The following is a 22,423-nucleotide window of genomic DNA, read 5'->3' as shown; positions in this document are numbered from 1 at the left end:
CCAGAAAACGCCCACCTCTGTTACAATAAAAACACCAGCAAACCAATTTTTTCTTTTAAGATATACACAGAGATTAGGCTGTCTTAACGAGGAAGTAAAACACTTTAATAGCTCCCCTTGCTAGTTATTAAAAAGTCCCCTGGGCTTTCCCCTCCCTGCGTGCTGCTTGGCTCCAAAAGGGCCTGTCCCCTGAGCGCTGCAGCCATTTAAGCAATTTATGTTAGTTCCTGCGGGGAGGCAGCGTGAAAATAACCTTTTCCTGGGGAGGGGAAGAGGCTGGTCCCCATGATCGGAGGCGAGGTGGCATCCAGCCCCTCTGCCAACCACCGTGGCCTTTGGGCTGGCAGCCCTGTGGCCCCACAAAAACCCGTGGGGTGCATCGCTGTGGGGTGTCCTGGGGAGCGGGTGCAGGGGACGTGCGGGTGCAAGTGCAGACTGCGGGGCCGGATCCTGGCACCCCCACCCTCCTCAGTGCTTTAGCAGGGGATGCTCCCTGTAGTTCCTTGTGCCATTCCCCATGCATCGCTCAGGGGACAGATGCTGGGAGGCAAACTCCGAGCAGCTTGGGGCTGCTCTAAAACGGGGGCTGTGCACAAGCACCAGCTTGTCTCAGACCTCCCTGCCGTGGCCCTGCCTCTGGCACCCACTGCTCGGAGATGAAAAGATAAGAAAAGGTCCAGATGAAGCAAGTCTAACCCAGGACTGACGGCGTCCTGCCCGTCGGTTCCTCCAAGCTGAGCACGGGCTGCTTTGCAGTGTGAACTGCTTGAAAATCAAACCCCTCGAGAGAAAGTTTTCAGCCAGAGCAGTGCGATGAAGTGACCCGGTGACACCAGTGGTAGTGGGGGGGTGTCCCTCAGGCCACCCCAGTCCGTGGGGGAGCAGCGAGCCCACGCACCCCATGGTTCTCGTAACCTTTGCTGGGGAGCAGCACTGCGAGCAGAGCCCTGGGCTTGCGCTGCCTGACCCGTTGCAGGCAGCATGAGGCAGGAGAGGTCAATAAATGGGGCAGGAAGGGCTGGTCATGCCGTCAAGCCCTGCTCTCAGCCTGCTGTGTTTTGGCAGCCGGGATGGTCTCCTGGGAAAGGCTGAAGTGTTGGTGCCGGTCGGAGCAAAGCAGTGATCCCCAGGGAGAGCCTTGTGATGCCAAAACCACCTCCAGTTCAGGACAGCATTCAGTCCCGGTCCCAAGGGAGCTGGCATCCAACCTGGCCCCATCATCCAGCTCTCCTCCGGCCAGCACCTCTCACCCAGCCCGCTCCCCACACCCTGCCCAGGACCCCCCAGTATGGGGTTAAACCAGCCCAGCAGAGGGTTCTTGTGTCCTGCATTTCCACCCGGTTTCCAGCTTTTCCTTCCCACTGGCTTAGGGTTACAGGTCTCCAAGGCAGGAACCTCCTACAGGTTTTGTGCAAAGAGGCAGCCGAGGAGCAGGGAGAGATGTCCCCCAGTGCCCATCTTCTAAGGAAAGGGATTGCAGCGTGTGCTCGACCTCTGTTACACACTGGAGAAGCCACACTGGGCTGGGGATGCTCCAACTGCCCAGGGCAGCTCAGGCACCAAGCAGGAGTCTCATGGTAATCTCCTGCCTCATCTCCATCTGTGGGACCCCCCGAGCTCCCCCCTGAGACTGCTCTTGGTGTCAGCGGCTGAGTGACCGGGAGGCTGGTGAATACGGGGACAAAGCTGGAGCGCGAGCCAGGAGCAAGCTGAGCCTTTGGGAAAGGCCTCCCCGGGCTGTTCCCTGCCCAGGCTGGCAGCGAGCCAGGCCTTTGCTTTGGAGACTAATCCTCCAGCTTTAGAGCTTCCCAGTGCTCCTTGGGAGTGAAAAACAAGCATGACGGCTTGGAGTCTCGTGGGTGTGTGTGCATGGGTAGGTGACGAGGACGGGCATGGGCTTGGGGATGCTGGGTGTCAAAAGGGAGTGGTGGCACAGCTCTCCCCTTCCTCCTCCCTGGGTGGTGGGCACCCACCCTAGACCATGAGGGTCCCAGAGGTGCCACCTTCTCCTTGCCACCGGTGTGACCCATCATTTGGTAAGAGTCCACCCCGCTTCCTACGCAGGGCTGGGACCTGAGGATGCCCCCGGTCAATGCCACCCCAGCGGTGAGACCAAAAGCTGTGTGTGCCCAGGACATGTGTGTGCTCCTGCTGCCACCTCCTGCCTGCCAGCTCTGCTTCGGTCCTCGGCAGGGAGAGGAAGAAAAATCTGAATTGGTCTCTGAGAAATTAATCTTCTTTCATCGTCTTAGCGCAGCCTGACCTAGAAGAACCACCCTGGTTTGTTTTTTTTTTTTCCCATGGGGTGTTTAAAGGGAAAATTCCAGCAAATGTATTGCAAAGGGGCAACCTGCAGCAGGGGAAAGTGATGTAGGCAGGGTCTGAATGGTTTTAGGCAGGGTTTCCCATGCTGCCCTCTCCTGCGAGACCCCCTGGTCCCGGGGCCCAGAGAAAATTGCATCTGCTGTGGGCAGTAAAACAGAAACAGTAAGAGGTTAAAAGACGTGTTGGCTTCCCCCTGGCAGGGTGCAGAGTCAGGGGGTCTTCTGGGTAGAGAGACATAAAAGCTCAGCTGCTTAAGGGAGAAATCGCATGGCAGCCAGGAGGGCAGCAGGGGAAGGCAGGGACGCTGCCTGGCCAGGACTGATGGCCTCGTGCAGCACGGCCACCTCTCAGGGGAATGTTGGGATATGTCCCCATTGGGAACACCAGTGGGGAAGGATGGGGAGCAGGACCAGAGGTGGATGTCCCCAAATGGGAGCAAAGCAGCTGCAGCACTTGCTGTCCTCCATGGATGGCCATGGTCCTGGGGGGGAACTAGGACCAGGGCTGGGTGGGGAGACAGCGCTGGCCACCAAGACAGGGACACTAGGTTGAATATGCCTCTGCCAGGCACCCGCTCTTGCCCCACCAAACCTCCTACTGCCTTGTTTCATATCCCTTTTCCCTAGTTCTCTTCATCTGCAGGGATGAAGCCTGGATGGCCCAAATGCCACCCCTGGCTTTGCGGGTGCAGCCTGAGTAAAGGAAACCAGCCACCCCAGCACTAAAACCACCTTGATAAAATGCTGAAGCTCAGGTCTCGGGGGTTGCATCCAAGCGTGGAGCTTCATCAGCCTTTAAAGCTCATCAGCTGCCCTGCAAAGGGCTCTGCTCCTGCACTGCAGGGCCAGGAGCACTCTGCTCCTTCCCCGCTCCCTCCCTGCCTCAGTTTCCCTCTTGTTAAAGGCAAGGGGGATTAGAAAAGAAGGAAACTCCCAGCCCTCCTCAGCCTCTCCCGCTCTTGGAGGCTTTTTTGTGGCTGTGCCGTGGGGCTGATTCCAGCTCCATGAGTCTCAGAGCAGAGCAGAGAGGCTGGGCAGCTGCTCTGGTGGTCATCCATGTGTCTCTGTACATCTGTCTGTCTGTCCTTTCCCAGCAGAGTGCTGTGACTGGGAGGGGCATGCAACGTTTGTGGCCCTCCAATGTCTTCTGCAAAGGGATTTTGAGGCCAGAACCAGCCCCAGCCAGGATCTGTGCCCTGGGAGAGAGGTGGGATGCTGGGAACCAAAGGGGTTTAAGGCAGTTTTTGGGCAGCTGCCCCCATTTTGGAGGCTCAGCCATGGGCCTCGGGGTGGGAGGGCACAGGCAGTGTGAGCAGTGAGGATTACAGCTGCTATAAAAAGCACCAGCATCTCTTGCCCCTGCTCCCTAAGGCGCTTACAGGAGGAAAGAGGGACTTAAAGAGCAACCTCCTGCACTGAAGAAATTCAGGGACTGGAGCAGTCAGAGCAGCCTGGCACCCTCTTGGCATCCCCCAAAACCTCCCCTGGGTAAAGCAGCCCTGGGCACCTCTTCCCATGGACTTTCCCCCTGGATCCCTGATGTTGGATGGCCAGAACCTCGTCCCCTGCTTGGAGGACGTGGGGGACAAGGAAAGGGCTGGGGGGACAGCCCAGCCTGGAGTGGGGGTCCTGGTGGGTGAGAAAAGCAGATGAGGTAGCTGCCCCATTTGTACCGGCCCCAAACAGCTCTACCCTCCCCAAATTAGGGGGAAGAGGAGGAAGGCAGATACCAGATGACGGCAGTGACGCAGTACAGGGTGATGTGAAGGAAGGTGGCGTGGGAAACTGCTGTTCTCTGCGGTTTTGCCCTGGTGTGTGGCAGGTTCCAGCAGGGTCAGTAGAGAAAGCAGCTACAGCCATGGGGTCCTGCACAGCTCCAGTGCCAGCCTGGTTCCTGGTGTTGACCAGGCGTGACCCTGCAGCTCATGGAGGCGGTCGGTGGTTCCCCCCACCTACACACCACCGTAATGTTACCGGGGGCTCGGTCGGTCCGGGGGCTGAACACAGCACCAGGATCCCTCCTTGCATCCCTGCAAAAGAGGGGCTTCCAAGGGGGGGTCCTGGCTCCAGGAGGCCGGGGAGGGGAGAGGGTCGTGGGTGCTTCCTTCCCCTTCCCAGCCTTGAGCAGCCCGGTGGGACCCGGTGCAGGCGGCCACAGGAGGGAGCTTGGCTCCTTCCTTCTCCTCCTGCTCGGAGGACAGTGGCCTGGGGTGGGTGACAGCCACCCTGGCCCTGGGTACGAGCTGCTGCTTGTCGCAGGAGCAGCTCCCCATGGTCAAACCACGCCATGTGGGACCCAAGGTGTCTTGGGAAGGGAGCAAGAACCCGGCTGGAGCGGAGGTGGCTGCCTCCATCCTCAGGGAAGGCTCCGTCTTACTTCCAGCTGCTGGTGGGCGATGGGTCCCTGATGCAGAATTGCTGCTGGGACTGTTGTCTGCAGCCACAGGGGGACCAGTCTTGCCCGGGTGAGTGGCATGTCCCCATGGCGGGTACTGGTCCCTTTGAGGGAGCATCTGTGCTGGACACATGGTCCCACCACCCCTCCGCAGAAGTGGCCGGGGGGACCTGCGTGAACCCGATGCCCAGCCTCTAGACATTGAAAGGGCAGGGAAGCAAGGATACCCCGCACCCCCCTGCCAATTTCCTGGCCTCCAGGAATCTGGACCTTCCCAGTTTCCCCAGCCCACAGCCAGCTCCGGCACTGCAGCCCCGCTCCCAGGGGCCAACAGACCCGGGATCACACCCCCCGCATCCCCCCACGCTGCTGCAGCATCACTGCCCAGCTCCCCTCGACAGCCCCAGTGCAGGAGCCGTCTGGCAGCTGCCAGAGCAGCCGTGTTACAAACCCAGGGACAAAAAAATGGGAGAAAAACGATGGTGGCAGCAATGATGTGTCTGACTGGAGATGGTTAATTACTGGGGGAAGGTTTGCAGTACTGTCACTACCACCTTTGCTTGCTGCAAAGCTGACAAAGCCCCAGCGTGAGACTGCTGGTATGGCTGTCATTAAAAGCCATCAGAGCAGGAGGTCGAAAGCACATCCATTTTCCCTAACCGCTTTCAGAAGGGTAAAATGATGCTCTGTCCCCTGCTATTAGGGGTGTGCTGGGTACCTCAGGCTGGGAAAGGCAGGGCTCCTCTCCCTGAATTAGAGGCAGAATTCCCGACTACTTGCCTTTTCCCATAATCGGGTCTCTGGGCCATTAGTATAGCCTTTTTTTAAGTTCAGGAAAGATGTGGAGATCAAAGGGATCTTCATAAGGAAGAGGCACCAGGACCAAGGAATAAGCTTGGTCCTGGTGCCTCTGCTCTGCTTTACAGAGAAATGATGGATCCTGGTTTAAAACCCTGAATGGGGCAAGAGCTGTCCTTAAAATACCAATGAAGCCATCAGGATGCTCCTTTTTCTGCTTGGTTTGGGAGCTCACCCCCCACCTTGGCTGCTGCTGGCTTTCCCTGAGCCTCTTAAAAAGGAGGGAGCAGGGATCTGCCTGGAGATAGCAATGGGAAAGGATGCCTTTGGGCAGAGAGAAGTGGCAGGAAGAGAGAAGGGCAGTTTGGGGTGATGTTGCCCTGGCAGGGAAGAGGAAGGCTCCCAAGGAGACGAGGAAGGTCTCCCCACTCCATCAGTGCATACACATGTGGCTGACCCCAGTGCAGAGCCAGCACCCCTCGTGGTGGTAGCTAGTTTGGGGGTGACAAGGGGGATGGCCACGCTGGGATGAGTCTGAGGGTTGCTACCATATAGGGACTATTTTCTCTCCCGAAGAGTTGGGGTTTCCTGCCCTCCCCTCCAGCAACTTTCCTTGGAGAACAGGGGTGTGCCGTGCCTCAGCAGGGCTGCTCCCGGTCAGGAGATGCTGGGCTCAACCAGAGCTGGTGGTGGAGCGCAGGTGGTGGCCCTGGTCTGGCCATGGGCATGGGGGAGGAAGGCTCTCTGGGGAGGTGGGGCTGTCACCCCCTTGTCCCAGAGCCATGGGATGCACCTGCTGAAATGGGCTGCGAGCTGGAGCTGCAAAACTACGGGGAGGAGTGATGGCCTGGGCGGGTCATCAATGTACCGGGCTGGATTTAGCCCCTACTGACATTTCAGTGCCTTTCTGCAGCCTCTGGCTCACACTGCAACCCCAGCTCCCTGCTGCATCCTGCATCTGTCCCCAGAAACACAGACATCCCTATTTCTCATGCAGCCTCTTTGTCTCCTTCACCCTTTTCACCACCCCATCCCCGTGCCATGGACAGCTGAATGCCAAAGGACCGCCCGGCTCCTCTCTGGCTCATTTCTCTTGCGAGCTTTGTTTGGTGGGTGTATTTTGCATTTGCTTTTTTTTTGCTATTCACAGGGAAGAAATGGAGGTCACGAACCCACGGGCAGACATCAGGGCAGGACTGATGAACCCAGGAGAAAGGGTGATGCTGCCCACCCCGGCAAGGTCCTTAGAGGTTGGCAAAACCGGGGTGAGGAGGGCTTTGCTCCATGGTGCCGGCTCTGCCTGTCCTTTCCTCTTGTTGCCTGGTCCTGCAAGGTGATTGCTGCACTGTCCCGCTGTGCCATCCTGCTGCCCCATCCCTCCACTCCATCCCTCTGCTCCATCCCTCCGCTCCATCCCACTGCTCCATCCCGCCTGGCCCGGACACTACGCCGGTCACGTCTGTTGCGGCAGGTGGGAGGTCTCGCCGATGGCAATGACCACGTCCTGGGGCTGGCGGTCCCTGTGCCGCGGTGCCTCAGGCATCTCGCTCATCTCATTGACGCTGTTGCTGATGCAGTTGACGTCGCTCTTGTTGCTGTTGTCATCTGGGCCGGGGCCGAAGATCCAGTCTGGAGGAGGGAAAAGCACAAAACAAGCCCCTGGGTACTGCTCGCTGTTCCCAAGTCAAAGCTGGCTGGGAAATTGCTGCCTCCCGCTACATCCTACCCCTCGCTCTGGGTGTTCACCCCCCAGGAGTGTCCCTTGCCCACCCCTGCCCCTTCAGCCCCCTCTCTCCCCTGGTACCAGGGTCTCTGCTCTTCCCAGCTCTCGGCTGGTTTTCAGGCTGCTGGCTGCTGGAAGCCCTCCTGGCTTAGGCAAATGAAATCACCCCGCTAATCCCCAAAATGAAAAAGAAGTGTCTCCGAAAAGAAGTATGCATCTGGGCTCTCCAGCAATGGATTTCCTACAGCGGGTTTTTTTGTGTCAGAAACAGAGAGGATGATTGAATAACCATGAGACATCCAACTGGGGCTGGAGGCATGGCTGAGGACATGGTTTATCTGCCACGGGAGTGTGTCACAGCCACACCAGGGCTTCAAACCCTCCATGGGCAGCTTTGGGGCTGTGCTTCTGGCAGGTCACTGGAGCACCAGGACGTGGCTCTGAGCTGATCCAGCCACTCTCATAACCCTGGGGGTTACTGATCCCCCCCCCAAAATACAGTGATCGCTGCTGGATGGTGGTGTGATCAAGATATCCCCTGCAGCACGAGGGGCTGCGGCTCAGTGGAGGCAAGTGGTGCTGCTTCCCAAATACCTATTTTTTAAAAAAATTGGCTGTTTGGGTGGTGAGCAGCTGTGCCCAGCCACGATGGGGGGACATCAGCGATGAGGAAACCAAAGCTGGGGAAACCCAGGTGAGGGGAGAGGAGCCCCTGGGGCTGGGCAGGACCCGGTGGCAGTGGGCAGTGGAGCACCAGGACCCCTCTGCTTCAGCCCTGCTCCCAAAATAAAGCAGAGACGGCTATCCGGAGGCAGGCAAAAGGACAAGCATGGTTTAGTTGTTTCTGAGGGACTCCACTATTTGCTAATGGATCGCTCTCAAGAAATAACACTTCTGTCCTTTGTGGCATGGGGTATTTTCTGTCCTTATGGGGCAATTCAGCTGCAGCTCTTTGGTGGAGGACTCAGGCTGCCTGGTGGAGCCGGGCCAGAGAAATTCAATCACAGTGAGACATTGCCTTTTTCACGGGCTGTAGAAAAATGTTTTGCAGCAAAAGCAAGGCTGAATGATGGCAAATGCCAGGGTGGGATCCCAGGTGTGAAGGGAGTGGAAGATCTAATTTCTTGGGTCACCAGTGGTATCCAGACATTGCTGCAGGTGTAAGAAGAGAGATGGGAATGACCTGTGGTCCTCCCTGTGTTTGGCATGTGCACCATAGGTTGAGTTTTGGGGCTTTTTTGAAAGCCTCAAACCTGCTGCTTCTTTTTTGAAAAAAAAAAAACAAACAAAAAACAACCAAACCAAAGCAAAAAACCCCACCACCCAAAGTTTTGTCATTTTTGCAATGCAACATCTGACTTTCTTCTCCAGTCTGAAACCATTTGGCCACACAATCCCCAAGGGCGCAGGGCATGGCTTTTGTGGTGATGCTTATGCTGTGGAGCCAGGGGGGGTGTCCACCCCTGCCATGGGGGCCGGGCAGGGAGAAGAGGGGGTTGTGCCCCACTGCCGGTGTGGGCTGGCTTGAAGTGGGTGCAGGCTCCAAGGAGGAGAGAGCTCCCAGCATGCTGGGTGCAGGCAACGTGTCCGGAGAGTGACTGTTTTTTCGTGGTTTTCCTTTTTTGTTCACCTCCATCACCATGCCAGTGGGGTCTATCAGTTTTGCGGTGGGAAGGGCAGAAGAAGAACCACCACAGTCCCCACAACTACTGTGGTGCTGGCAAGAGTGATTGGGAAACTCAGCAAAGACGTGGTCCAAAGGCTTTTGGGGAGCCCTGGGTCTGCCCTGAGTCCCAACCAGGGCATTTAGCTTTCACTTGCATGGTGCAGAGACCCCACCAGAACCTAGGCTCCCCATCACAACCCTTCCCCAAGGAAATCAGCTACGCCTGGAAGGCTCATTTAGGTATTTTTTCCTTTATAGCCTCCATTTTGCTTGGATCTACTGGATTTAGACCAAAGCCAAACACTCCACTGGGTGCTTCCCAGCCTGGCCCTGCAGCCTGGGCTGGGCCCACGCTGGCCGGACCCCCCCCTCCTGCCCCCAAGACCTCCCAGGCTCGCACCAGCCCCTACGCAGCCGCTTGGCGTGAGGAGGATCTGGAAACCAATAACAAGATTGCCTCCTACAAATACTATTAAAGGTCTTGGCTTGCTTTCCTTGACGTCAGCCGTAAAACTCCAGTGGGAGCAGAGGCTGGTCCGGCACAGAAGAAGGGGAATAACCTGTAGAAGAAGAGGTGACAGGTCCCCAAATACACCAGGAGCCATCGGGTGAGGGTTGCTGCATGCAACGGGAAGCAAAGAGCACAGCTTTGCGTGCCTGTGAGCAAGGGGAAGTGGCATTTGGTGGCCAAGTGATGAACCCGTGGCAAATGCCTGAACATTTGCAGGCAGCAGAAGAAGCAAGAGCTGGGCATGGCACCGTGGTAAAGGCAGAAACGCAGAGGATGGGTGTTTTGGGAGAGCACCGGGGGGCTCAGCAAAAGCTGTTTCCACGGGAAAAGGGTCATGGTGCATCATCACCAAAGGGGACATGGCTGGCCAGGGTGCCCGGGGAGTGCGGCTCGTGTGAGGCTGCCACAGTCTAATTCCCGGGTAAGAGCAGGCTGGATTGTACGCGCTAATCTGAACCGCTGCTTCCCTGGGAATTATTTCTGGAGCCTGCTGGATCTAATTACCCGGTAATCTGCAGGAAGATGTAATTAGGCTGTCATTAGAGGGTATTTACTGCGATGCCTTTATGATTTGACTGTGTAAGTAAGGAGTGAAGTAATTACACAATTACACGTTATTTGTGGCCATTTATGGCCTGTAACTTCAGCATGTTGCCATGTGTGGAAGAGGGGAGTGAGGCCCCATGGAGCCAGCGGAGGATCTCCTGCCAGCGGGACCCTGAAGAAACAACCATAAAAATGTCAGCGCCCTCATTGACAGAGCTGCCGCTGGCCGGCTCTGTCCCAGCTGTGCATGCTCCTTCTCAGCTTCTCCCTCCAGCTTCTCCCCAGCTTGCTCAGCCTGTGGGTGAGAAACTGGGGTCCCCCAAGGTCCCCCATGGGATGTCTGGGGAGGGATGAGGGGGACGAAAGAGGGGACCTGCACATTTTGGTCCTGATGTGATTAAACCTTGTTCTGATGTGGAAGAACCTTTGCAGGGGATGGGATGCACAACCTCACATTGTGCACAAGCGTGCGTTAGAAACCTCGGATAATGAACCCTGTGGGGGGTTGTAATCAGGTGATGGAGGGTGGTGAGGGGCCAGGAGCTGAGGGACGGTGGTGACTGACTGAAGTTAGCTGAAGCTCTTAGCATCATGACCAGTATTTCTCTCTCCATCCCTCACACCTGGCAGGAGGTCTGCATGGGGAACAGAAAATGGACACAGTTGGCACCGAGAGGAAAATGAAATCCTCTTTCGGAGAAAAGTCCACATTCAGGTTCACACGTGCTCTAGCTAGAAAACAAGCAGAGTCAGGCTGAACCGGGACACCCAATGGACCTGGGGCACTCAAGGGCAGAGCTGGGGCGAGCAGGGGCCCCGTGGTGCACTCCTGGGGCAGTGGCACCCCTGGACCCAGGACGGCCACACTTTGGAGGTAAGGAAAAGCATTGCCTGCTCCTACCCAGCCCCTGGAAGGAGCTTGTAACACATGCCACAAAATCAGAGCATGCACACAGGCACGTATGCCTCAGATGAAAGAGAGGGACAAAGTGACTTTCTCGGCCAGGCTGGGGGAGCAGCATCTAACCCAGAGACACTTCTCCCTTCTCTCCAGGTGCTGCCGAGGCTCAGCACGCCTGCTGAGGTCTTGCAGGGCGAAAGGCGAGGTGGAAAGTGCTGAGATGGGGTGAGATCGATATGGAGCAATTGATCCAAAGCAGCTGGGGAGAGAAGATAGGGTAGACTGGGTAGATCAGGAGCTGCAGAATAGCATCTCTCCATAAATAGCAGAGTGATGTGGCACAAAGTGCCCCTGCACCTCCCTGGCTCTGCCTGAGTCTTTGACAGCATGCCTGGAAGCAGGACCCTTGGGATGCGCTGATCCAAAGGGGCAGAAAAATACTGTTCTGGGCTGCCCAGATTTTGCAGTGTGTTTTACCCCTCCTCACACTGGCAGCATGAGGGACCATCCTCGCTCAGAAACCCCTTACAGCGCAGGCAGCGGGGAGCAGCCTCCTGCTGCCTGTGTACACAGGGGCACAGGGTTGCTCTACACTCAGTCTCATTCAGGTGCATTGGCCAGGTCCCCTGCATTCATCGGTGACAGGGCAGGGTGTCCATGAGGCACTCCAGCCACTGGAAAACAGATGTCCCTGACAGAAGAGCAAAGGGAGGTGGAGAAAGGGCTGAAATTTAAATGCAAGCTGGTGAGTGAGACATTCACACTCCCTGCAGAGATGGAAACAAGGAACGGAAGGGGAAACATGTTAGATGAACAAAATCATGCTCTAGTTTTACTTGCTTTAAATGGAGCTGGGTGTGAAAACAGCTGCTAAAAAAGCCCTTTTCCCAGCAGCAGGAGCAGAAGACCTCTTTGTTTGAAACAGGTCCTGACCCAGAGATCGCCTCGTACCCTGCAGCAGAGCAGCACCAGCTCCAGCCAAAGCATTCCCAATGGACATGAGTTCAAGGGTATCCCTCATACGTTTGGCATGATGCAGCAGTTGCAGCTGGACACTGTATCTGTCTCATTTGCAGGACAGACTCTGCTCATTCATTAGCAAAATCAGCAGATATCTCCCAGGTTTGTTCTGCTGGAAAATCTCTGTCTGCCTCTGTCAGTAGTAATTTGTTAGTAAAGAAATCCCTCTTTCTCCCCAGAGTCATGTCTTTCTAAATTAACTTGCTGTTGGAGTTTGTTCTTCCTTCCTGTTTTGCAAAAATTTCATAGGTTAGTCGTGCTGGCCGAGTCAAAACTGTCCTGCACCCTGAGCAACACAAGAACACTGCTTTGCTGATGGACAGGTAAGGACACTGTCCCTCTGCAGAGCTGTCACGGGCACGAAGTGTCTGGTGGGGAAAGGGGGTGACACAGAAAAGACATTCAATTTATCACAATTTTCTCTTAAAAACAGCTTCTCTGCACCAGTATAACCCCAGACGAAGCCTGGATTTGATCCCAGTCCCATCCTCAGGGCAGAGAGTGGGTCTCCAAGAGGTGATGACTCGGGTGTGGTACGTGGGAGCCAGGGATGCTCCTGGGGGTGGTTAATTGCTCTCCATGTCTTCCAGTCTTAGGCATTCACCATAGAGGCAGAGCAAAGATGGCCAGACAGTGAGAAGCCCTGCTCGGTCTCAGCTCAAGGAAGACCAGCACTTGCAGAGGAGTAGAAAGGCACGGTCCTTACCCCAGGGACCTGTCACAGCCCATCACTGGACCACGCAATGGCAGGAATGGAAATGCCGCTGTGGGATGGTGCATCCTCGAGACCAGCCTCGGTCAATCCCTGGCAGCGTGTGCTGGGAGCCATCTCACTGCTCAGGCTTTGTGCTTCAAAGGTTTGGTGGTGAAAGCAGCCGTCCTAGAGAGGGGCCACCTCTGCCTGCTTTTCTCAGGGCCAGACCACTGTGGCTGCTTGTCCAGCTGATAGCTGCAGCCCACAGCTGCAGCGATGCCAGGGTGGATGCAGGGATGGGGCATCTGCCTGTTATTACAGTAGCTGGGAGCAGGAATTAACCTGGTGAAAGCCATCCTAACACAGCTGCTGCTAGACATCAGCACCCCTAAAATAGTGGCTAAGGAACCCCTAATGCACCCCCATGAACCAAAAGGGAAACTGAGGTAGGGGGGTTAGTGTCAGAGGTGGGTTAGCACCAAGGTGGGGAAACAGAAGGAAACCTGACACAGTCTTTTCCCATAACTTTAGGAGGCAAATGTATCACCCCCAAAACAGAGCCTGAAGAGAAGATCGAAGCCCTCTCTGATGGGCCTGAGACGCTATCTGCAATCCATGCCACAGGCTGAATTATCCTAAGAGCCCTGTGGTTCTGCGTGGGAGCAATTAAAAGCAGATCCCGAATCCCTGCAGGATCACCCAGCAGCTATTTTCAGCAATGCTACATTCATGCACAGTTCTTTTGTTCAAGGAGACCATTTCCTAAAGAAGCCTGAAATGTGGCGGGTGGAGATAAGGCTGAAAAATAAAAATACAGCTGGTGGGTCAAAAGGGCAAAGAAAAGAAAGACCCCGCTCCAAGAATGTCTTAGGAGTTTGAGCAGTCCCAAAGTCATCGACCAGCACAGTCCTGCTGGCATCGGCAAGCCTGTCTTGCCTTACCCCAGCTGGGCAGGAAAAGTTTCCTCAAGGTCTCCTCCAGAGATCAGCAACACAGAAGAGACCTTGGCTGAACTGGGTGACACCAGCAAAGGTCTCCCCGTCAAGCATCAGCTCCCATGCAGACCAACAGACCCTTCCGTGTGGTTCCCGTGCAGGCAGCGAGATGCTTTCCCGGGGACCACATGCGCTGCAGTCTCCATGGCAACAGCTTTGTTTCCAGTCAAACTTTTTTTTTTCCCCTTTTCTCCTTTTTTTAAATAAGGGCAATATTCAGTGAACTGCTGGGGACGGAGGAGGGAGGGCGGGCTGATTCCCAAGGATTGCAGTAATTAGGCGCTTCGTACGTTGGCGACAGGCTTGTCATTTGCCAAGCCGGTACTTCGCCGCAGCGCTGTCTCTGGCAGCTCTCCAGCGCTCCTGAGTTAAGCTGCTTTCCAAATGCTTTGACCCCATTTGTCTTAACTGGTAGCCAGGTCTGAGCTGCGCTCATGCAGGAGCCTTCCTCCCGCCTCGGGGGACTCGCATCCATCCCCAAGCAGAGATGTCTGATGAGTTTTGGGAAAGTCGCAAACATGAGACTTTGTCAGTTCAGAGCAAGCGGGGAGGGACCAGAGAGAAATTAAGGTATTATGGCCAGGTGTCTCCAGGAAGAGCTGAAGAGGGGCTCTTTCAGAGCCCTCTTATCCATATCCAGGTGCTCTGGGGGATAAGGACAGACAGAATCCCCACCCTGGCTGAAGGGGAACTCTGCCTTCCTGCTCTCCAACAATACATCTTTCCCTCTCCTCCAATGCAGCCTCCCATTTTCCACTCCTCCCTACCCCACTAGGCATCACAGCAGCATTCATCTCCCCCTGGGGATGCCTGGACAAGCTCTAATTGAATTTTTAAGAAGTGGCTGCGAGAGAGGTGTCGATGTCTCAAATACCCATTCAGATTTTGCAGGGGAAGAACTCGGCAGCATCCCGAGAGCCCCTCTGCCATCCCAAACCAAGCCCAGTGCCCGCTTCTCATGGTCCCTGTGAGCGCATGGGGCCGGGTGATGCTTTGACTCCCCCAGCCGTGTCCTACAAGCTGTTATTGAGGAGTCCAAATCATCCCTGATGTCTCTGAGTGACTGTTTAAAGTAGCGATTAACTATTCACACTTTAATCTCCCCGAAACAGGCTCCAGCCCTTTGGCATCTTATTTCCATCTCTCTCTGTATCCTTCTAAATATGATTAGCGCAGAAATGCTGATAGCGGAGGTTGGAGCTGCTGCCGAGTATATAAATCCAGGCATTGTGTTAAGGCAGCTAATAGACCAGCTTCTTATTTACTATCCCTTGGTCCCTCTGTCCTGTCCCTGAAGTCATTTTATGCAAACTCATTCAAATGAAACCTTCTCTTTAAAGGCTGCTGCTTGACAGTGTTAACAAACATGGTCTTGTCCGCTCTTCTCCAAGCACTGGCTCATCTTAAGCGTATAAATGGTGTGAAGATGGGCCCAGAGTGCCAAATAGGACTAGCCAGAGGCAGCCTTGGGCACTGAGGGGTGCTGCTGGAGTTTAGGAAATGCCTTCTCCTCTCTGTCTGGATGGGGCAGAAGCTCACGTCTGGATTTCTGATCCTAACTTGGAGAGATGTCACCTCCACCTGGGGCAGGGAGGATGCTCTGCCCTCAGCGAGGGCGTTCAGCTGGGAAGGAAAGGGCTTCTTCCAAAGGGGCAGAAAGCAGGCAGACCCCAGGGCTGTCCCTGTGCCTGTCCAGCCCTGGGACAGCCACGGTGCTGTGAAAGGCTGTGAAAGTCCCTTTGCAAAGGGCTTTGTGAGGGAAGGGGCACCCCGCTGACCCCATCCCGCATGGAGGCAAAAGCAAAAGGTGCCCAAGGTCACCATGGAGCATTGGTGCTAAGCTGGAAATAGCACGGCAGGGCCACGGGTGCCTTCAGCTACAGCTTCAGCCTCCCTCCCTGCCTGGGAGGGCACGACATTTATGCAGATTTTGGCCCTGATTGGCAGTACCCACCCAAGGGGTGGTTTTGAGCACCCACACGCATGCTTTCCTGCATTAGGGACTCCAGCAGTCGGGGCAGGGGCACTGCGACTGGACCGGCTCCCACCTCGGGGGGAGTTTCTAACTTGGCCTGACCTGGTCCTTTGAGCACCTCAGGGCAGGAACAGGTATATTTTTAGGTGCTGTCCCTGCTGCCTACCTTTGTTGGGAAGGCAACGCTAAATCAGATGAGCAGCAGAGCCGGGAGACGTTACAGCCCCAGCAAGCTGCTGATTAAGTGTTATATTGAACACTTTAAGACAATATCCATTCCCTTCCAGCTGGAGCGAAGAAAGACTCCTCAGCAGCAGCTCCCTGCCATTTTCCTGGCTGAGCCTCATGTGAGACCCCAAGCCCTGCTCCCTGCCAGTCCCTGACCTTTCTTGTCCCAAATACCTCCTCCCCAAATACCCGTGTCCCAGATATGCCAGCCCCTGCCCAGTCGTGACCCCCTGCCTGAGGGACTTGGCTTGCCCTCCCATCAGCAAGGCATGGGTGCTGCCCGCCCTGCAGGCACCGGTCGAAGTTTTGGTGGATGTGTATCTCCTGCATCCCGGGAGCAGGGAAATAAAGGGGGATCGTGAATGAACACGTGGATTTTGCTCCAGATGAGTGTGATCTCCCTTCTGCTGCAGAGATGGAGCCTGCAGGGCTTCATCCCTGGCTGGGGGGCAGGCTCCGAGCAAGGGGTGTGCAAAGAGATTTCAGTCCCACTCCCCTGCAGAGGACATTGCTCCCCAGAGCTTTCGGGGGGGGTATGCACATCTGCAGGAGCCAAGAGCTTAAATCCCTCTGTGGATCCCTCCTGGCCCCCTGTCTGAGCTGGAAAACTGCCACCAGCTCCTGCAGGAGGGCCCTGTCCCCCAAAAGGACGTGGCGAGCTGGCTGTCGGGGTGTGGGGGCCAAAAGTACTGGGGAGTCAGAAAGGAATTGGTCACATTTGCACTCCCTGGAACCACCAGCCTTACAAATTATGAGGCAAACAGCAAGAGTATCACCGAGGGCTTGCCCTAAGCAGCCAAGCACCTCTGCCTGCACTTCTGCCTGCCCACGGCGGCTGCAGCCAGCAGAGTGTTTGCGCTCTTGTCCCCGGTGACGAGGGACCTCGTTCATCAGCAACAGGATAAAACGAAAGAGCCGGGAAGCCAAACCGTATAAAAATGTGCACTCTTCGGGCTATCATTGTACAGATTTGTTGCAGAGGCTGTGATGGTTGTGCTAGGTGCTGTACAAGGGAGCCAGACTGGTGAGCTGTGTTTCCCAGGAGTTTGTGGATTCACTGGTGTCTGATAAGGGGTTAAGCTCATATGGCAGCTTTTCATTCACAACACACTAGCGGGTTGTTATCCCGTGCTCAGGTTATCTGTTGCCATGAAACTTTTCATTTTGGAGACCTCTAATCCAAACTCAGTTGAAACTGGCCAACGGATTTTACAATCGTTCGGCAGCACAGAATTACGCACATACCCATTTATACACACACATACACACACGCACAAGCTTCATTTCTTTGGGAAGGGAGCTAAACCCAAGGATTTTCTCTGGGAAGCTGATCAATGTACAGCTCAGTTTGGAGAACCCAGCACATCAGATAAACTAACACTCTTGTAAATGTGAAAGGGTCAAGGCTTGGTCTAAAACCCACCCAAATCAAAGGAGATACGCCAGCCAGCATCCCCAGGCTTTGCACCAGGCTCTTTTTGACCACATGCACACAACGCGTGATGCCCACACTCACCTATAAAGTCGTGAATGAGGTCCTTGATGAGATGCCCGACAATGGCGTACGCCACTGCCACCACCACCAGGGCTGCCATGAGAAGGTAGAGGACGGCCTTGGGCAGAGGAATGGCGTCTCGAGGAGGGGGTTTGTATTCCTTGTAAAGCTGGTCATTGTCTGAGTACGAGTACTGGAACAAGTGGTCCAGGCCAGCTGTGAAGTTGCTGGAGTTCATGGACTGGCTGTTGGACAGGTAGTTGTCCTGCTCGGGGTCCTGGAGGACACTTACCACCGAGCTGGTGGTGGCTTCCACTTGCTGTACCAAGTTCAGAGTCTTGTTAACACTGGGGAGGATCTGGGAGAGGAAAGTGCTCCAATCTTTGATGGCACTGATGTTGCAAATAATCATAATTGCAATGAGGAAAGAGATCTCCAAGCCCAAGAGATTTAAAAGGGAGAGAAAGAGGCAAAAATTGCCGTGCTTACACCAAACCATGTACTGCGAAGTGGGCAGAGATGGTCTTGCTGGGGTAGGTTTCTCATTTACAAATTCTTACATGATCCAGTAGGGATGCATCTGTGCTATGTCAGTCCTCACTCCTGGAAATGCCTGCAGCAAACCCCTACGGGCATTAAGTTCCTTGGGAAAAAGTAGGTGCTGGAATGATTTTGACTAATACCATTTTTGTTCCTCAGCTGTCTCTCCCTGATGCTACTCACTGATGAAAGCTGGAGAGACAGGATCCTGTAGGTATTCTCAGTCATCTGGAAAAGAAAGATAAATTGCCTTTCTCCAGCTTCTTTTCACAGGTGGTGGTCCTTGGAGAGACAGAAATCCCCCCTTTGCCGTCCCCCGGACTCGGTCTGGGTAACAGCAGGCGCAAGGTGTGCGGTGCCGTGCCGTGACTCTCCCCGTAACGCTGCCCGAAGCGTCCGCAGAGGAGAAATGTATATTCAAAACCCACAAAGTTCAGCTGCTCCCGGTGTGCAACGGAACCGGCGGCACACAGCTCCCGGCCGTGCCAGCCTGGCTTTCAGCAACTTCTTTTGCTGGCATTTCCCAATCGATTCCTTTAAAAACAAAACCATAGTCAGAGACGACAACCACGACAGCAGTGAGCCCAGCGCCTGGTCTCCGAAGAGCAGCCGAGACAAGGAGCGGCCGCTCTCGGGTTTTACCTTAAGGACTTTTGCAAGAGAACAGATCTGCTCGCCTGATGCTCCAGCTTGTTTTATTCAGCGCTCGGCTCCCTACGGACTTCCCTGCAAACAGCAACTGATCCAGTGCCGCTGCCTGTCGTCTGCGGGGTGCGTGTGCATGCGTGCGTGTGTGTGTACAGCCCTCCCCGTCCTCTTCCCCTCCTGTCCCTTCACCCTACAGCCCCGCTCGCTCTTCCCAGCTGCTCCGGCTGCCAGCAATGAGGAGGATTAGCGGCCGAGAGGTCGGCTCCACAACTCCCAAGCGTGCTGTGAAGCCGGCGATGCGTGGCGGGAGCGTAGGCTCAGCCTCCACCGCTGCTCCCTGGGGAGTTAATCCTTCCGATGCCAAAAGATGTGCCTTGAGCCGGCTGCTGGATCTTCCCGGAGAGGTTGAGGGGAAGGTGGGGAGCAGCCGGAGCGTGCGTGTGGGTGTGCGTGGGTACACGCGTGTGCACGGGGGCACAGCCGGCGTGTCCCAGTGGTAGCCCCGGCTCAGGCAGCGCTGAGGACGGGTCTGGTGTCCCCTCGGAGGCGACCCCCAGCTCCAGCCCGCCTGCCAGCGCTGAGCACAGCCTTTGTCTGGGAGCTGCGCCGTCGGCAGAGAGAAATCAAATCGCGGGCGCTGCTGGGAGGAGAACGAACATCATCAATCCCACCGCTGGCATCCCAGGGGAGCGATGCTCCCCACAGTCCTGCTCCCCTCCCCAGCCTCCGGCCAGCGAAGTTTTGGCATCAGCGGGATGCCTGATTTGCAGAAAGCCTGGAGGATTTGGGGCTGAGCTGCCTCACCATCTCCCCTCCCTGGCTAGCTGTCTGTGGAAACTGGTAAGAGCCAGCCTGTCCCTGGTCACCTTGATGATGGTTTTAAACTTCCCTACAAACACATCTCCTCAGCCGCCTTGGCAATGGGATTTCACTGGGGTGCTGGCTTGGTTTGAAGGCACTGGGACTTATTTAAAGAGGAGGAAGAGGAAATCTTAGAGAGGGGGAAATTGTCTTTCTATATTTGGAGGTGAAAATAAATCACAGCTCCATTTTTCACATCCACTTTTTTTTTGTGCAGCTTCCCCATGTAAGAAATAGCTGTCACGAGGGCAAGGAAATCACTACATTAGGCCTGAATGCAGTCAAATGGAGCTTCTGAGAAATAATAGCAAAAGACTAACTTTTTTTTGGTGTGTGTTACCAGCCAGCAGCACTCCTGCAAGCTGCCTGGGGCTTGGAAGGGTATATAAAAAAATGGGAACATCTCTCCCTTACAAAAAAATCACCAAGGCTCAGGTAGGCGATAGATTGTACAGCCCAGGAGCAAAGAAAATGTGGAAGAAAAAGCTTTTCTGCCCCCCTTGGAGTGTGCATGGTCCAGATCACAGTGACTTCTGTCCCCCAGGACGAATTTACAGCATCCTAAGATTTCTTCTCACAAGCAACAGAGCTGTGACTAGTTACAGAAACACATCTGGGCAACTGCATGGAGACGTATCCTGCAATGGGACATGTCCTGATGTTCCCCTGCCCCAGCATCGTGATGCCTGGGGTTGGAGCTGCTCTTCTGCCTCCGGAGCATGAAGCCATGGGGATGCTTTGAGGGCCAGGGTAGGAGTCAGGAGCTAAGGGCAAACAGCTCCTTTCTCACACTCTGAGTCCTGCCACGCCAGATTTTATCCTTCCAGGAGGGAAAATGTGGCAAGATTATTTTTTTATAAGAATTTTTCAATTCAATGTGAGTTTTGGGCTCTATGCAGGGGTGCCACAGTGCAGTCTGGCTTTGCCCCACTCCAGAGGCATGTCCTTTGGCCGGGCTCCCCAAGAGGAGAGGACAACCCCTGGGACGTGCCCACTGGTCCCTGGGGACTGAAGCTGCTCTGAAGCTGTATTTTCACCACAGCTGTTTGGTGTTAGCAGTTGCCATGGCACCAGTGTATCAACCGGAGGGAAAGGGAGAGCGTCTGGTCCAGGCTGAGGCAACCCTGTGGTTGGCTCTGGGTGCGACCGTCCCAGGTGGGCTCCCACCATGCTGTGCCCCTTTATTCCCAGGAGGGGATGGAGCCGAGTGATTTGGGGCAAAGTATTTGCAAAGGTGTGTGTGAGTGGGGAGATCAGTCAGAGCAACTGAGGGCAAAAAGGGATGCTGTGGCTCTGGAGGTCTTAAGGTCCTCATCACCTTCAAGTCCTTTAATCAGACCTGGGTTAGAGTCCCCAGGGAGTTGGGTCAGGGTCTCTGCTCCATGGGGTATGGGTCAAAACACCCCAAACAGAGGAATTCATAGGTAGTGAGCACCAGCCAAATGAACAGCTGAACAGGGTTGCAGGTGGGAAACTGCTTCACCACCTATAAAATCAGGGTGACAACAGCCCTCTCCTTCCTGCCGTACCATCAGCCAACTGTTTTTTTCTCATTTAAAAACAAAGGCAGATTGTACTGAGACCTGGCTGACACCTTCCCTTCCCCACTTCTTCACAAGTGCCAGCTAAAGCAGCCGCCTTGCTCGGCCGTTTCCGAGCCCATGCACCCTGCCCAGCTGGGGCTGTCAGGGATTCACTGCCTTTGGGCACCCTTGACAGCTGGGACCCCCAGAGACCTGCTCACAGAGCCTAACCAGACTGCCTGGTGGCTTGGTAGCATGGATGCTGGTGGTCCCTGTCCTGCTCCCCGCGGCCAGGGGCTTGTGGCACAGCTGGCACAGCTGGCACAGCTCCATCTCCCATGCCTCACACCTGGCTCTCTGGGAAAGGCATGGCTGTGAATCAGCACGTCGGAGGATGAAGCAAGCCATCAGTTGGTGGCTCTCTGCTTGCCTGGGGACAGCTGGTGACAGCAGCCCAGACCTCGCCCCAGTGGGACGGAGGGCAGCCCCCCTCGGTTTCCTAGACCTCCACTGAACACTTCTGGGAAGAGGCTGGAAAAGCACTTGGGGGAGCTCTGAGGTCTGCTGCAGGCGCTGAATTCATTAAAGGGGCTTAGGGTAATACCAAAAAACCCCACGAACCCTCCACCTTTTACATTTCCCTGCAGTGAAAGTAAAGTTGGCCTCTTTCATTTTCATTAACAGCCATATCAATTCAAAGTCACTAAATAGATGCTTAATTGTTCATTATACACTCTCTGCATCTCTCATCTGAAAGGGAGGCTTTATTTCCACGATTACAGTTTCCATCCCATTACAGAGGGAGAGAGCACGGACAAATAGAGAAGTGTGGATTTTAATAACCTTATATTTCAAACTCTCTGTTATTAAAAAAAAGTTTGCATTTGCTGTGATGGGGGAAGATTAAAAGGATTGTCATGGATTTGACTTAGGGAACATTGATAATGATTTCAATAAATCAATATAAATAAAAATCACAGTCTTCACAATTCCACCCAAGTGCCATTTGGCGGAGGGGTTGATTATGGGAGCAAAATGAATTTCAGAATTAGCTGCTTGTCCTAATGCAATTGGACAAATTAAATTTAGGGGTACACACATATCCAACGACACACATTTCTCATGCAGAAGAGCGGTGTTTTGGCCCCTGGGAACAAGAACAAATAATGTTTTAGTGGGTCAAGAAAGATCTTGTCCCTCATGATGGATATTGAGTGTTTGTTTCAGCTGCTTCCCTAGTATTTTTATTTTATGGCTTACTCTCTATGTAACTACAATCAAAGCACTACTGTTTTATTTCTATACAGGCAGCATCAAATGGACTACTGGGACATGCCTTTGCTAATGCTGGTATCCATGAAGAGCTGAAAAACCGCTCTGACACACTGTGAGCGATGCTCTGAGCAGACAGTCTGGTTTCTTATCTGTGACTGGGACAAGATCCCAGGATTTCTACAGAAGGTGAAGCCTGAGGTTGTCCTACAGCCTGGGTGCTATGCTGTGGCTGGAGATTTGACCCTGTTCCCAGCTCCACTGCTGGCTGTGTGGCCTCCTTTGTGACACATAAGGGATATGGAGGC

This window comes from Haliaeetus leucocephalus, unplaced genomic scaffold, assembly GCF_000737465.1.
Source record: "Haliaeetus leucocephalus isolate CR32 unplaced genomic scaffold, Haliaeetus_leucocephalus-4.0 Scaffold848, whole genome shotgun sequence".
Classification (NCBI taxonomy): domain Eukaryota; kingdom Metazoa; phylum Chordata; class Aves; order Accipitriformes; family Accipitridae; genus Haliaeetus; species Haliaeetus leucocephalus.
Note: the sequence above shows the minus strand (reverse complement) of the source record.